General features: G+C 39.9%; 1 protein-coding gene across 1 annotated transcript in view; it reads left to right on the top strand.

Annotated features, from left to right (window-relative positions):
• Positions 1-9,181: 9,181 nt before the first annotated feature.
• Positions 9,182-15,298, top strand: part of ADGRL4 (adhesion G protein-coupled receptor L4) — a 129,662-nt gene continuing 123,545 nt past the window's right edge. The window contains exon 1 of the mRNA XM_059854094.1: positions 9,182-9,313. The gene's annotated coding sequence lies outside the window, so the exon portion shown is untranslated. The remainder of the gene's footprint in view (positions 9,314-15,298) is intronic.

The following is a 15,298-nucleotide window of genomic DNA, read 5'->3' as shown; positions in this document are numbered from 1 at the left end:
TTCTCTCTTGAGCAATCAGAAACTCTGCCATCAGCTCTGGAAACAGCATCAGACACTTTCCTAACCCATCAGCTGAGATTTAGGTCACTAATTTTGAGGTTCTTAGACTCAGGGGGTGATTAACTTTCAGTCCACTCTGACTTCACCACTACCTTTGTAGGTAGTCATTTATCATTTCCCTTTGTGCAGAGAGAGGGACTGTCATTATGAAAACAAACTGATGGAAATGTGTCCATTTAACCTGAGCAATCTGACACTTACCTTTGCATGTCAGCTGGGCTCTGTTGAGGGTGTGATATTGGTGTCTGTAGCAACACAGCAAGAAAAAATATCATCAGAGTGATGTGCTGGATTTGGTTGTTGAAGTAGGTACACTTGATTTATCTTATGGTTGTCTAAACCTCATGTGATGCTGCTGCCAAGTGCAAATCCCTCTTGGAAACTCCTCTGCCATGAAAGTTGGTTTATTCTAAGCAACCTGAGTGTCACACACCCAAGATCACTCTTCATGGTCAGCCCACACCTGCAGGAACTGGCCCATCCTCTGTACAGGGAGCCAAGTGAGAAACCTTCCATAGGAAAGAGATGCAAAATGTCAGCAAATGTTCAAAGAAATATAGAGTGATCCCAGGAGAAGCAGCATCTCAAATGTAAATCCAGTATGTAGAAGTGAAGCTAATCCAGTATCACCTAACAGCTTTGCCTCCATATCATTCAGAATTTGGGCTGAACACCACAATTTTTGTGCTAGCATGCTAAGGCAAATACAGAGGCAGAAAGGAGAATTGGGACTGAAGTACAGTGAATGCAAAGAAGTCACTGAGGATTTTTTTAATTGAAATTATTTTCCTCTGTAATTCAGGGGAACTGCATTTCTCTGAGTAAAATTGGATTCTACAGAATTTTTAGTTTATTAGTTGTAAAATTGATACATTGTTTCAAGCTGATTAGTCCAATAGATCAAAACTGAGGGATAAAAAAGGAACCAAAACCCAGTAACATTTGGTTTTCATCAAGCTGACACAGCTTTCAGTTTGAGCTACCACAATATCTTACATAAGCTAAATTGCAATATTTTAATGCTGCCATTTTTTGTGTATTGGTTTTTGGTGTTTCATACTGAAAAAGGAAAGTGGAATAATAAACCATTTTTGTGGTAATGATGTGCATAGCACTTCGGTGACACAGATTTATACAGAAACAACCCCAATTTGCTTAGCTTAATTGATTCCTAATATTTTGATGCTGGAATGTGATATTTGGGTTTTGTTTTTTTAAAAAAAAAAATCCAAAAACATTATTTCTGAATTTCTGGTTTCCATTTTAAGTATAAATATGCTTTAAGAAGGGAAACAACTTTTCATTATTATTCAGAGAGAAAAGTCAGAAATTTCCCCTGAGTCTGAAATTCAGACCTTTTTAATATTTGTCTTTGAGCAGCCTGAGTCAAGATCCCCTTCTTGCCAGATAACACAGTGGATAAATACTGGCATTGCTTTTACTTAGTGGAGTCAGTGTTAAGTGATTGGAGTTTTGGTTTTTCTCAGTATTGTGCATTGGGGAAGGTACTCTGGCACAAAATAAGGATATTTGACATTTCTAACCCTTTTAACTGTGAGGGATTGAATTAAAGTCTAAAGGGTTGTTACTCTGGAGGAGATAATATTTAGTATGCTCTTTTTTTGGGCCCCCCCAGACTCTGTCCTGTAGGATGTGCATTATAGAATATATTTCTTATCCCTCTGCCTCTAAGCTGACTGCTGCATCCAGCCTGAAACCTTTTATACTGCTCAAAAAAACACCAGAAGGTTTGAAGAAGAGGAGCTGATAACCATCTCAAATGTTGCTAAAAGTGAACATATATTAACACTTTACATAATCTAATATATTTCAAGTTCTGAAGAATTAAAATTAGTTTTAAAGGTTCTATAGATGAAATTAATTTCTTGACTAGAGCTAGAAACGTCCCTTTCAGGATAAGAAGTCACTGTAAAATCTCCTTGATACTTTTCTATTCTCCTCAGTACTTTTCTTATTCATCTCTTTTACTAAAAGATTTATCTCTTATTTAAATAGCACTAGATACATTTCATATAGAAAACCAACTTCAAAAGTGTGGAGCTTTCTTCTTGCCAGCATTTATTAAAGTGCTCCAAATGTTTAGTCTTTTATAGAATTACAGAGAACTACTTAGATTTTTGACCAATTCAGGGGTCTTATTTAAACAATAAATTCACCTTCAACCTCAAAACACCTATCTGATTCTTGGTTTATCTGTCCTCCTTCCCACAGGTTTATAATCCCTATATATTTGTGTATAAATTAGGAATCTTTTGAAGTTATGTAAATATCTAAATGAGGTCCATAATTTTCCTGAAATTATGTCATGACATAAAGCTCTTACAAATGGAAAATGTAAGGATTTTCCTAATGATGATTAGAGGGCAAAGGAGGAAGGATTTGGTGCCCTCATTGCAGCCAGACTCCAAGAACTGCTGGCCCCCACAGCTCACCACAGACAGCCTGGACAAATCCTGGGGGTACAAACATGAGTGAGGTCTTGTAGCACTGCTGCAAACAGGACACCTCTGAACATCAATTCAGACTTGTCTTGTCTTCTATTCTCTCTCTTTCTGAGATTTATTTCAGCTGAATGGCTGCCAGGGCTCTCAGTATTACTGGCCCTTGGAGCCTCCTGCAGCTTTAGCAAACCAGCTCTGTCTGACTCTGCCTTCAGTGCGGTTTGAAGTTGTCTTGGCTGAAGGAGGAACCAGTGATGGCAGAAAAAGCCCCTTTTTCTCCGAGCCATTGCTGGGCTTTACATTTTCTGGTGCTGGAAACAGATCTGAAAAGAGGAGGGGAGGCAAGCTCCCCAAAGCTTTCCTGTAAGACTGCTCTGCTCCCAGCCTCAGGACAGGCTATCTGTGAAGATCAGCTCACATCTGAGATGCAGCAGCTTCTCAACACGTGCCAGCAGAATCTGCAGAGTCCTGGCAGAAGCATGCTGATGTCTTTGGGGTAGTTACTTTATGTTCATTTAAAATGCAATTAAACAGAGCAAATACTGAGGAAATGGACAAGATTTTACATTTACATACAAAAATTAAGGGGAAGATCTTTTCATCACATTATAAATTTTATATAAACATTTTGGAAGGGAAATAATATGTGGCAATGATATAGACAGATATAATGAAATAACTAGAATTATGGTATTGTCGTCCATGGGGTCAAAAATTGTTCTTAGGAAAGAATTAATAATTTATGGAAGTGTTTATCCCTGTAATTAAATGCTGGGATTGGGAGCCACATCCTGCCTGGTTGTTTTAAGTTCTGCAAAAATTAATCCTAAACTCTAGAAATAGAAACTGGTATGAAAAAAAAACTCCATTGTATTTTTTTCTAAAAAGGCTCCTTTGCTCTGATTTATAATGGGATGAGCCTTATTTTCAGACAAAATGCAGAATGCAGGCAAGGGGAACCATGGGATTTGTCTTGGAAAGGGAATTGGAAATGAGCAACCAATCTATGATTTGGTACATGCAGTTCAGCTGTACTAAATGATAATAAGATATTTCAACATATTTCTTAACAAGTTTATGGTCTGTAGTGCTAGACACTGGCAGCTGGAGCATACCTGCCCAACCATTGATAAACATGACAAAGTTCCTGCTTAGGTGTCCTTGAGATTGAACAAGGAGTTTTCTGTATAATGTCACAGAAGTAAAATTGTAATAAAGCAGTTATGTTAAATACTACTTTTCTACAAGCATCTTCTGTGCCAGTATGGCTTGTACAGCTCTTTGAATACACCAGGAGTTCAATTCTAATCCAGAATAAAGGGATGAATTCCCATTTCAATGAACTTTACTTGAATGAATGCAAAAGTGAAGGCTTAGTTTTGGCAGGCTACCTCCTGTATTTTTTCTGACTAATGTTAATGAGTTTGATATTATCATAATGTAACAACTGCATTTCATTTTTAATCTGAATAATTAAAAAAAAAAAAAAAGCTAGAGTCAGGGCGAGAATGGGGGCAGGGGAAATTACTTGAAATGCAATCTGCCCTGGTTTCAACTCTTAGGTTCTTGGCAAGGAGAATGCACTGAATTTATTTTAGCTGCTGAATGTAAGTGAGAGAGACCACAGGTAAGAGAGAGAAAAACACAAATTCCCACTTGCCCTTGAACAACTGGCCATGAAATTCAGCCCTATCATTCCTTATGCCCCATAAATCCACACAAACATAGACACAGGGGAAAGCTCTTTCTCTAAATAGCCAAGAAATATCTCTAGCAAGAGGGTTTGGAAACACTGTCTGCCTGTGGGTGCAATGAGGAAGTGCTAAAGGACCAAATCCCTCTTGCTGCCTCTGGGTTTGGAAGGCCATGAGGTTGGATGTGATACTGTGGGAGTCACAATACCCAGAAAATATCTGCCTAGATCCCAATATGCTCAATCCCTCAGTGAACCTGGTAAAAGTCTCATCCTTCCTCATTACCACCACAGAAACCACAATTACAAGTGCCACAACTGGGCACTATTAAAAAATTCCTTTTTGTCCAGTGATCACTGACTGATCCAGCTGTGGGGTCATCATACAAAAGCAATCCATTATTTTGATTAGTGTAGCACTTAAAGGCCAGCTTGCACATTAACTATTTTAATTGTCAACTACAACAGCACTGTGGTGTAACATTAAAGGTGCTCTAAAGTTTGCTGCTTGCTGACAGTGCATGACAGTTCTGCAGACCATAACACTTTCCCAAATGCTCTGAGGCAGGCAATATATATTGTTTTTTTTTTTTTTTTGCCTGTGTAGTTTGAATTAACATGAGTTTGTCTGAGAGAAGTCCAGATGGCTGGATTGTTATTAGTCACTCACACACACTGTTCTCTTGTAGAATGAAAATTTATGTTCTGAAAAAATAAGGTTGTTTTGTGATCAAGTCTTTTATTGGTGTGTTTTTAAAATGAAATTTCATCAATTCCTTGATGAAAGTGTTATCTTTCTCTAATTTGAATGAAATATCAGGGAAGCTGCTCTAGATTTATTCCGTAGAGGACCAGTCCCCTTCCTCATAAATGGTCATATGTCTGCTCTCCTCAGCTGCCTTTAGATGTTTTTTGAATAAGTTCTATATTTTGATATTCCCTTAACCCTTCAAGGTTAGAGTGAGTTTGCCAAGGAGCCTCTTGCTTGTTTTCCTGCCCTCAGGCAATGGTCTGCCTCTGACACCTTTATCATCTTCCTGCATCACCACCTGGGACAACACGAAGTGGCCTTGTTTCCTTAAAGCATGGAATAAATACCAATGATGGATTTTTCTCTCTGAATCCCACCAGTGTCTTCTGAGTCTGCCTTCTTCCCTCAGGTCTATTTCATCCCTTTTTTTTTTTCTCTTTTTCAAGTCTATAGTCAGATTTTTTTATTTTATTTTTAGGGTGTTTTTAGGTGTTTTTTTGAGTTTTAAACATTATTATGAGGTCAAACAGGCCAGTCCACTGCAGCTGCTGGCTGCCCCTGCAGTCAAATCAAGTCTTCTGCCATCACATATTCCATAAATTCTTTTTTCTTTGATGCCAGTGTTTGAATTCAGAGTTTATTTTGTAGTTTTTTTGTGTTGATGAGCTTATGGAAGAGAATTTTCAAAGGCATAAACAAGACTTCTGTGCCCAAGCCCCTTTGGCTTTCAGCAGGACTAGCTGGTGCCAGAAGCATTTTGTGCCCTTGACAATCTTTCCCTGTTTCTCAGACAAAGATGGTACAAATAAAAGGTTCTGTCATTTTAAAGGCATTTGTAGAGATCACAAATTGAGGCTTAGATGGATAAATAATTTAAATCCAGTATGCTTTGTGGTGCAGCTATGCCCCAAAGACCCAGGGGCCTTTGCTGGGTGAATGCCAGAGGTGCCAGCCCCATGAGGATCTCCAAATGCAGGGAGTGGGGCAAGAGAGGAGCTTACAGGGGTGGGACAGTGGGAACCAGTGAGGGGCTGGGATGAGGGAGGCATCCAGAGTGAGGAAATGGAATATTTATGGAGAAACCAGATGGAGTAAGGCTCTCTATTCCTATCTTGCTTCTCTCTTAATTTGGGGAGGTCTCTTGCTGCAATACCACATGACATGAAATCTGGCATTTGTGGTCACTACTGAAGGAGGAATCTGCTAATAATATCAAGCTTCCAGCAGATGAAAAATCAATTGGATATGAGCTGCTTTCTCCACCTCTCACCTCCACGGATCAAAGTACTTAACTGTATGCTATTCATTAAGTAAAATCCCACTGCTGAATTCTGTTTACCTGGTAAAGAGACTTTTTTGTCACCATTCCAATTAATCAGAGTTTCCTGTGCACATGGAAAGAATCTCTAAGATCTGATTCATCTAGTGAGTCCCCTTCTGTTGCAGATAATAGAAGGGTGTGGGTGGGCACAGCTGAATAATATGCCTTAAAATTTCTTTTGGGTTATAAGCTCTTGAGGCATAATGACTTCTAGGTACTCTGTCATATGTCACAATGTCACATCATATAATGTAAATATGACTCATGTAATCCAGTTTGATACATTGCCATTAGAATATGCTGAAGGGCTTTTATGCAGTGAAATAATCCACACAAAGAGTTTTCCCCCTGTATTTTACTGTTTCAGGTGGCAATGTTTGCAGGAATCCAACCAATCCTTCCCCTTTACCCCAAGACAGAGGAATCTCAAGAGCCTTTTCAGTCTCTTGACATGGCAGAGCACGGCACAGTGAAAAAACCTACTGAAAACGATGTAGAAGTGGCAAGTTTTGACCCTCAGGAAGAGAAAAATATGGCTATTTTAAGAGACAGAAACTCTTAAATCCCTCTGGTAAACAGCAGGAGATGCAGTCTGTCAGTGTCTCGAAGACTCTGAAATCTGCTGAACCATTTGGCACTGGCTCATAGTTGAAAATGTTTTTTTCTTCTTCTGATAGTAGGAAAAGGAGAGATTTTATTGGGTTTCTTTGTTTTTGTTTTGTGTTTGCTCTTATTTGTTTTATATGTAACATCAAGGACATACCTCAGAGTAGTAAAAAACTGTCCCCAACGGATATATTTTTTCTCCATTTACTTGCCAGGTAATCACAGCAGTGATTTGGCATTCTGGCTAACAAGAGGTAAACAAGAAATAAGGAAGCATTTCAGCAAGCAGCTCACTGCTATCTCTTAAAAGTGGCTAAAATAAATTTAAAAAAAAAGTTCTTCCATAAACCCCTAGAACAATAGAGCATTATTTTCTCTCCCATTTCAGTGGGGGTGGAGCTGCTGAGATCGAGTTGATTACCCCAGCTGCAGGGCAGTGTGGCATTGCACAAACAGCAGAGCACAGGCTGTGCTTTCCAAGGAGAGCCTTTGGATTGTTTGGAGTCCACCAGGAAGTCAACTCTGCCCTGGTTTCCGATGCGATTCAATAGGTTATTTTCCAAAGATGTCTGGAGCCAGAATAAAACCCGTCTAACAGGGCCATGGAGAATATTCCCATGATTATAAAACCACAGGGGGACAACTTGTTTTGGGAGGTGCACTGACAATGAACAACAAAACAGTGTATGCATTATCAAGCAGATATTGTGTTCTTGAATAAAAGACTGATAATGCCTGGGCACACAGGGCTGCTTTCTGCTCACAGCCATAAACAGACTACTTCTGACTTCAGACAGCTGCATGTAACTTGGAGGAGAAACTCAAAGTTTTTCCTCTGAGGTGTACTTTATTTATTATTAATTCTGTCTGGGTCCTCCACATTTCAAAACTCACTTCTGCAATGCACTTACTTCTTTGATCTGGGCTGTAGCCTCACGCACCTTCAAGAAGGGGGTACAGCATGAGGAGCTTTGGCTTCTGAGCTCCTAATTGATCCAGTCACAGGAGAGACAGTGCTACTTGTGCTTTTGGGACTGGTTTTCCCCTTCCTATGTACTTCCCTTAAAGTGGTGATACAACTTAGTGAGGCACCACTGCCCCTTGCCCCGCCCCTTCTCACAGATGCCTTTGTCACACAGGGTGGTCACAGTCTCTCTTCTCACTTGCTGTCCTCCCCTGTAAATTCATACTAACCTCAGAATAGCTGGGATGCTTGTGACTGTGCTTTTCTTCTTCCCTCTGGTGTTTATTTCTTTTGCTTAAGATGCTTCCTGCCAGGTCCATGCTATTGCAGTCAAAAGGGCCGTGCAGATATGAGCACGTAGCCCTTGTCTGGAGTGAACTTTCGCTGCAGTCATTGTCACAGAGGCACCTGTGACAGATGTACACAGATCCATCTGACTCAAGTGCTGCAGTCATCGTCCCTTTTACTTTGTTTGCCTACTTAGCACCCCTGAGTGATGCTTGTTAAGGGCTCCTCATTTGGGATGAGGCTGAGTCTAAGTATGTAACATTTCCCTTGTGGAGGTATTAATGTATCCTGAAATCCTACTCCTTCCCCTTTGGACACAAAAGGACTTGGACGCAAAATCTTCTGTGCATGATGGCCAAGAGACACAATGATACAAGAACACTTAGGAACAGTGCTCAGTCCCACTTTGTAATGATGCTCAACGGGAAGAACGAGGGTGTTCAGTTCATCTGGTACTTTGGAGACAAACTTCCTTGCAGTGGGACGGACCAGGATTGCTTAAGTAACTGGAATATTAATTAGCGTCCATGAAATAACTTGGGAAAATAATGGCAACAAGTGAAACTATTCTAAATTTCAAGTCTTGTCAAGGACATGTGCACAGCTCACACTCTGAATTGTGGTCATGGAAAAAAATAAGGATCTAGAGCACTCATGTCCTTTATTGTGTATGATGCTGAGCACAGAGCAAAGTAAAAATCCTGCACCAGCTAAAGGCAAATGATGCAATTGTGATAGACTTGCTGGAGATACTGTACTCACTGTTTAATATTTCCCCATCTAGTATTCTTTTTTTACCAAATACCTTCACAGCAAAATGTTAGACTTTTTCACTCTGTCAGTTTTTAATTGGGAGAATGTGATCTGTACTAGTATCAGTTCCAAGAAACACAGATTAAGAACTTGTCTGCTGCTTCTGCCAAGTACTTCTTTCAGAGAGGAGAGAGAGAAGATGTTTCGTCTCTCACTGAAAGCAGTGGGAGTCAGAGCAGCTCTCCTGAAATCACCTTCCTGTCTGTTGCAATGATCAGCAGAAGAGCAAGAGTGGCTTTTAAAAAGACTGCTGGCATATGGGCAACACAAAGGAAGCTGCACATTGTGACACTCCTGAAGAAAGAGGCCCGAGGTTCAATAGTTGCTTTATGAATCTCACAGCTGGATCACTAAGGTAGGAAACAAGCAAGCTATCATGCCACTCTTGCAGGAGTGGAGAAAAGATGTTCCTCTCACTGCCTAGAGAAGCTGAGATGCTGCAGTACTTTTCTAATCAATGCAGGTCATACACAGTATTTCTGAGCTTCAGCTTTTAAAAATGAAACCACAAAAAGGCAGTGTACTGCTGCATGTGTGAGTTTGTGTTTGGATTACAAAACAATTTTGGATGAGTTTTTTTCTGCTAGCACACAACCTTGCTGCTGTGCAGCTAGACTGACTTGGGAGTATTTAAAGGGGGAAAATAAAAAAAAAAATCTGCTTAAGGGTTTAAAGATTAATAAGCATGGCAAAACTTTCCATGACCAGGCAACAGTTTCAGGTCTTGGTTCTCTCGTGTTTTTTCCAATTCTTTTTTCTTATCCTTTTTCACTTCAGATGGTTGTGGGGTGGAACAACAGTGTGTGATGTCAGGACAGAAATAATCAGCAGAAATTAGTTAAGCTTTCAGTGTTCTCACAGAGCAACCCTTTCTATTGTCCAACAGAAGACTCCATTGCTCTGTTTCCCAAGGCAGGATAATGAGCATTAGCAGCTGCACAGTTCTAAGTGACAAAGATATACAAACTCTAGAAGAGATATATCACTATATATTTTCAGGAGATTTCAGACTAAGCAGTGTTTTCCAAGTAATATGTCTCACTAAAGCCTTTGGATTTTGTGTTACTTGAGAACAGAAAAGCCTCATCTTTCCCTTTATGACTTGTATGTATGGGCTTGCACACAAACATGCTTCTCTCTCTTGCACTTGCCAGCCAGTAATATACTCGACAATTAAAATGTTTCACTCTCAAATTACTAGATGGTACTTTCACAGTCTTCCAATATCTGTCTACTTTCATTCAGAAGATCAGTGATGTCTTAGAATGTGCAAAGAAATAAAGAAAAATGTTGGTGGTTTTGATTTTTTTGTATGAAGAAGAGACTGTTTCACTAAAATTCAGATGTGCTTTTTTTTCCCCCATGGAAATACAAAACTTCTAAAGTGGAAAAATTGTTTTAAACATTGTCTTAAACCATTCCTCATGACACGGTTCAGAGTTTTGTATCTAATAGCTTTGCTTTTATTAAAAAAGTGCAAAAAGTCCCATTGAAGAGTCATAATAGTAGTACTCAGCTTGTGTCTCTGAATGTTGTAATTAATTCTGTTCAGGATTTAGCAAATATCCACCTTCAAAGAAATCAGTCTGTTTGAACTCAATTTAGACTACAGTAAATGCACAAGTCTAATGCATATGGAAGAAAAGGCTATGCTTCTCCACATCTGAAATTTTATCATATGTAAAGGCCCAGAAGCTTTTATGTTGGCCAATATTTCTGAAATATTCAATTGCCAATCAAAAATGTCAAAGAAATCCTGTGCTAAAGAGATGTAAATATTTGTATTCAGTTAAACTCTAGATTCTGAGTGGGAGGCAGAATTTCTAGATCTGGTCAGAGTTAGGTGTATATTCATGTCGGGAATATGAACACTAAAGTGCTCATATAGAAAAATAAGAGTAAAAATATAGCTCAAAGGTTAAATGAAAAGCAATGGTGTTAACTTCTCTGACTGACCTTAAAATTCTGTGAGAAGGATATACAGAGTCTCCTAATGCAGGAAGTGGTTGGACAGGGAGATGAGAAGGAGGTTAATGATGATGTGGAAGGGTGAATGAGTTCAACAAATGCCAAACAGTGATTTTGAAGCGTATTTATAATTCTACAGAACATTCTTTTTAGAATTCCTGAGGATTAATGAATTTGCAACATTGATGCAAACTGAGTCCGTTCGACCAAAATAATATTACTGACGTAGTTTCTCTTGGGCTTTTTCTTGTCTAGGTTTTTTTTATTCAGGGTGGTTAAGCCACATCCTAAGACTGACTCATTTAGAGGAGTTCTGGGTGGATTGGTAGAAAAACGCATTGGAGTATATATTATGATGACATTTTTTGTGTTGGACAACCTATGTGGCCTAGCCACTGAAAAGCTCATGCAGGAGAGAGAAAACAGATATGATTTCCTGAGGAGGGTGGGATGAAAGTAATGTTTTCTGCAGAAGTTATGGAAACGAATCTTATGTGGGAACGGTGCCCAGGAGAAGGTGAGGTAGGGAGCAGGGTAGCAGGAAGGGGCAGGATGTTCTGCAGTCAGTGCCTAACTTCCCAAAGGTCCTATGGCACTGCAAGGGGATTCCAGAACAGCCTGGGCAATTTTCTTCCACAAGCTGCCCGTTTAACAAAGGATTGTTTTACATAGGGATTTTTACCAGCTCTTTTCATGCAATTTATATATTAGATTAGGTTCAAGTTTCACTTGCATTCATGCTGTATCCAGACAGCATGGATAAACTGTCCAGGCCTACATGCTGTTCTGCACGTTAATTAAGATCCATAGCAGCCTAACAGAGCATGCTGGCTGCCTGGCTCCTACTGCCCACCACTTTCTCAGATCACCTTGTCGCCATAAAGGGGAATGAGTTTGTAAAAGGTACCTTTTTCTAACTGAGGGCAAAGTGTCCTGGCCACAAAGGAAGGATGCTACTGTGCCTCCAGAGCCAGATTATTCAGTAGAGCATTAGTCCCTGGATTGTTATTTTTTCTTAAACTTTGAAATCCCGCACTCATTCAAGAAATTCAAAGTGTTAGGAACTTGCTTCATGTTTCAGCAAATGTACAAGAGGTTCAGGGAACTGGCTACCACAGTAAATAGTTACCCTGTGGCCTGCACTGTAAATGAAGAGGAATAACAGAGGTTATTGAAAATTGTTCTACTTTCACAGAACTACTGGAGCTGCCTGAGAAGCACTGCTTGCTTTTGGGAAATCCCAGAGGAGAATATGACCTAGGAACAATCACACCTTTGTAGTCCAATTGTTCCCATGCTTTAAAAAAAAAAAAAAAAAGTGCAAGGAAAAGGAAAAATCAGGCTAGCAATATTGTACAATGTGGCTACGTTTTAAAGTTACTCAGTAAGTCTATATATTGTTACATTGCTTTCAGACACAATAAAAGGCCATTTATTAACCCTGCAATTATCCAGCCTTATCACTGTTATCCACACAGGCTGACTGAGGCTGGAGTTCTAGATGATACTGTTTTCATAACAGTGACCAAAGCAAAATTTAATTAGAGACCCATCTCTTAAATGGACAATTGAAAAATTTAAAGATTAGGACATTATTCCTAATGCTAAATTACAATAAGCTATTTTGCCATTCTGGATGGGGGATTTTTGATAGTCTGTGTAGCTCTTCTATCAATTCATTCTTTAGTGGCAGTAAAACATGATTATGGGGATGGGGGGAAATGGTGTTCATGACATTAAAAAGCATATCCTTCCTGTCAGCTCTGAGCATGGAACAGGAATATCTAATCAAAAGGGTTTGCACTGGATCATATCAGTTCCTGACTGCAAACTCTAAATCCATATTGTAGGAGCAAGACAAAATGATCTACAGGTAACAGAAATGGAAAAAATGAATTGATAGGGAGATCAGACTGTGACTAAATGGAAGCAGGGAGGCTGAAAGGCAGCATTTTAATAAGGAAGGCTTTTGTATGGTTTTCAGGTACAATTGGGCAGATTTGTATGAAACAAAATTTCATCCTGCAGACCATTTAAATTTCATTGATAAGAATGCATTTCATTGCTTCATTTAGAATCTTCCACTGTGGCTTTTCCCCCCTTATTTCTTTGTATAAAAATAAGAACCATCTGTAGGAAGAAAAAATAAAAACCCACACAACTTGTTTGTTTGAGTTCTTTGCTGTTGTTGTTTAGATTTCTAGGAAACAGATGCATGTTTCTCATTTGGGGAAAGCATACATCTGTTCTGCCAAATTCTCTCCAGAAATTCTTAATTTTCCAGTAAGAGCTCATTCAACTACATTTGAAAATAAGAAACTTTTCCTCCATCATCTGTGTACAAACAGATGTGTTACAAGGAAAGATGGTCATTTTGACGCAGTAAGGAATTGTTTTCTCAGCAAATCCATAAGCATTTGCAAAATGCTATATAATAATTTAGGTGAGAAGGAAAAAAGAGAAGGTAGCAACAAATTTGCTTCTGTAATATGTGAAAGAATATTTGCACAGTTGGAGCTCTTACAGTCTCATATTGAAGAGTGGCATACAATTTAACAAGGCTGAAACCAATAAGATTGTATAGAAATTTATGTGTAAGGTTTAATAAAAATGTAATTCTGTGTACAAATTACTTAAACCATTGAGTGAAATTCTACAGTGGCATTATTATCCTCTTTCATGGTTTAAATATTTCGTAGGGAGGTTATCATTATGTTACATTTACAGGTCTTCTCCAGAAGGGGAGCAGGGGAAATAACTTCATGACTTCTAAATGTTAGTCTACTTTTGGATCTACTTCAAAGCATTACTTTGTATATTTTTCCATTTCTTCTTGTTTTGAAAAGAAACAACCACATGTAACTGGTAATAGCACATGACTGATGTTCATATGTGCCCATTTCAGGGTTTGGATTATAGTAACTTGCATTTAGGTGTCTTCCTTTGCCTAGGGGATTTTTATCTTCAGCTTAGAAATAGAGGATGAAAAAATGCATAATCAGTAGTCAAATCCCAGTGCAGAAGGAATCTGTGAGTGCATCAAGTAGAGCAAATTTATTAACTTGTTCACCTTCAGGGAGAAGATCCTACAGTAGCAATGCATTTTGGAAATAAATTCTAAGCAGGTGGACAGAGCAGCAGGAGGGCAACAGCAGCCAGTTAGAAAAAAGTGAATCCTATGGACTGTGGGGAGCTGCATATTAGAATTGCCAAACTGACTATTTCCTACTGCAGGTCTTAAATAAATTAGACCTGCACAGAAGTGTGGGCAATGATATCTCCCCACATGGCACAAATAACAATGGAAATGAAAGCTGTCCGTGTGTGCTCCAGTAAAGCTCTGAATGCTCAGGTGAGGTGTTGCTTCAGTCCTATTTCAGCTTGTCACTGTAAGTGAAGCCTGTAGCCAGATGTAAATGGGCCCACAGGTAGTTCTTAATGCTGCTGGTATTTTCTACATAGCAGTGAATTTCTTTCAGTGCAAATACAGCTTCTTCTGCCTTATGTTCCCCTCTAAATCCAGTGCTGATGCCATCAGGCAGTGGTGGTATGGGACTGGTAGGAGATGAGAGCTCAGCTGGGAGGTCACAGCTTCCTGAAGGAATGACAGGAAGGCAGAGACATCCCTGAATATCCTAGAGAGTGAGAAAGCTGTGCTAAGCTCCTGCTGCAGCCTGTCCAGTCGAGGCACCCTGCAGCCTCCAGACATCCTTTTGCAGGTCACAACAGGGACTCCGTTTTCCTTTGAGCAGCCGATATAAACAGCTGCCTTGAGTTAAAAGTGAGCCCCAAGTGCCAGTATGGGGGTGGAGACTTCTGTGCAGTGCCAGCCTAACCACTAACACTTCAGAAAGGGGTGCAAGGGGTGGTTTTGTTCAGACACTCTGCTAATGGACTTCAAACAGGCCTTGAGTGGACTGCCTGGGATGCTGCTTGAAGCAGGATGATCCACTGGTCCTCAGCCTGCGTCTGTCCAGAAGAGCCCCCGACTCCCTTGGCTTGTCACGCCAGCTAATGTGTGGCTGCCTGCACTGAAGTGCATCAGTTTGTTCATGTATCCACACCTCTGCTGCTCTGCTTCTGGAGGTCTGGGCTGTTGGCTGGTGCTCCTTGGACAGCTGCTGGCAGTGGCTGTGCCTGGATGGTGCCACCTGCTCGTCTGTCCGGAGATGGCTGATATTCCACCTGCTGTCACTCTGGCTGGAGCTTTTATTTTTTTGTCTGTGGCAGCTGGCCTGGTTGTGGGTTGATTTGTTGCATGCAGTGTTTTTTCTCCCCTGACTGCATACCTTAGGCTACAAATTATACTCTGAATTTTCCATCCCACAAGGGTGCAATGGAAAGCCAGTTGAATGCAGAAGAAATCTCCTGC

This window comes from Haemorhous mexicanus, chromosome 9 (assembly GCF_027477595.1).
Source record: "Haemorhous mexicanus isolate bHaeMex1 chromosome 9, bHaeMex1.pri, whole genome shotgun sequence".
Lineage (NCBI taxonomy): Eukaryota > Metazoa > Chordata > Aves > Passeriformes > Fringillidae > Haemorhous > Haemorhous mexicanus.
This window is presented reverse-complemented; position numbering and strand designations above follow the sequence as displayed.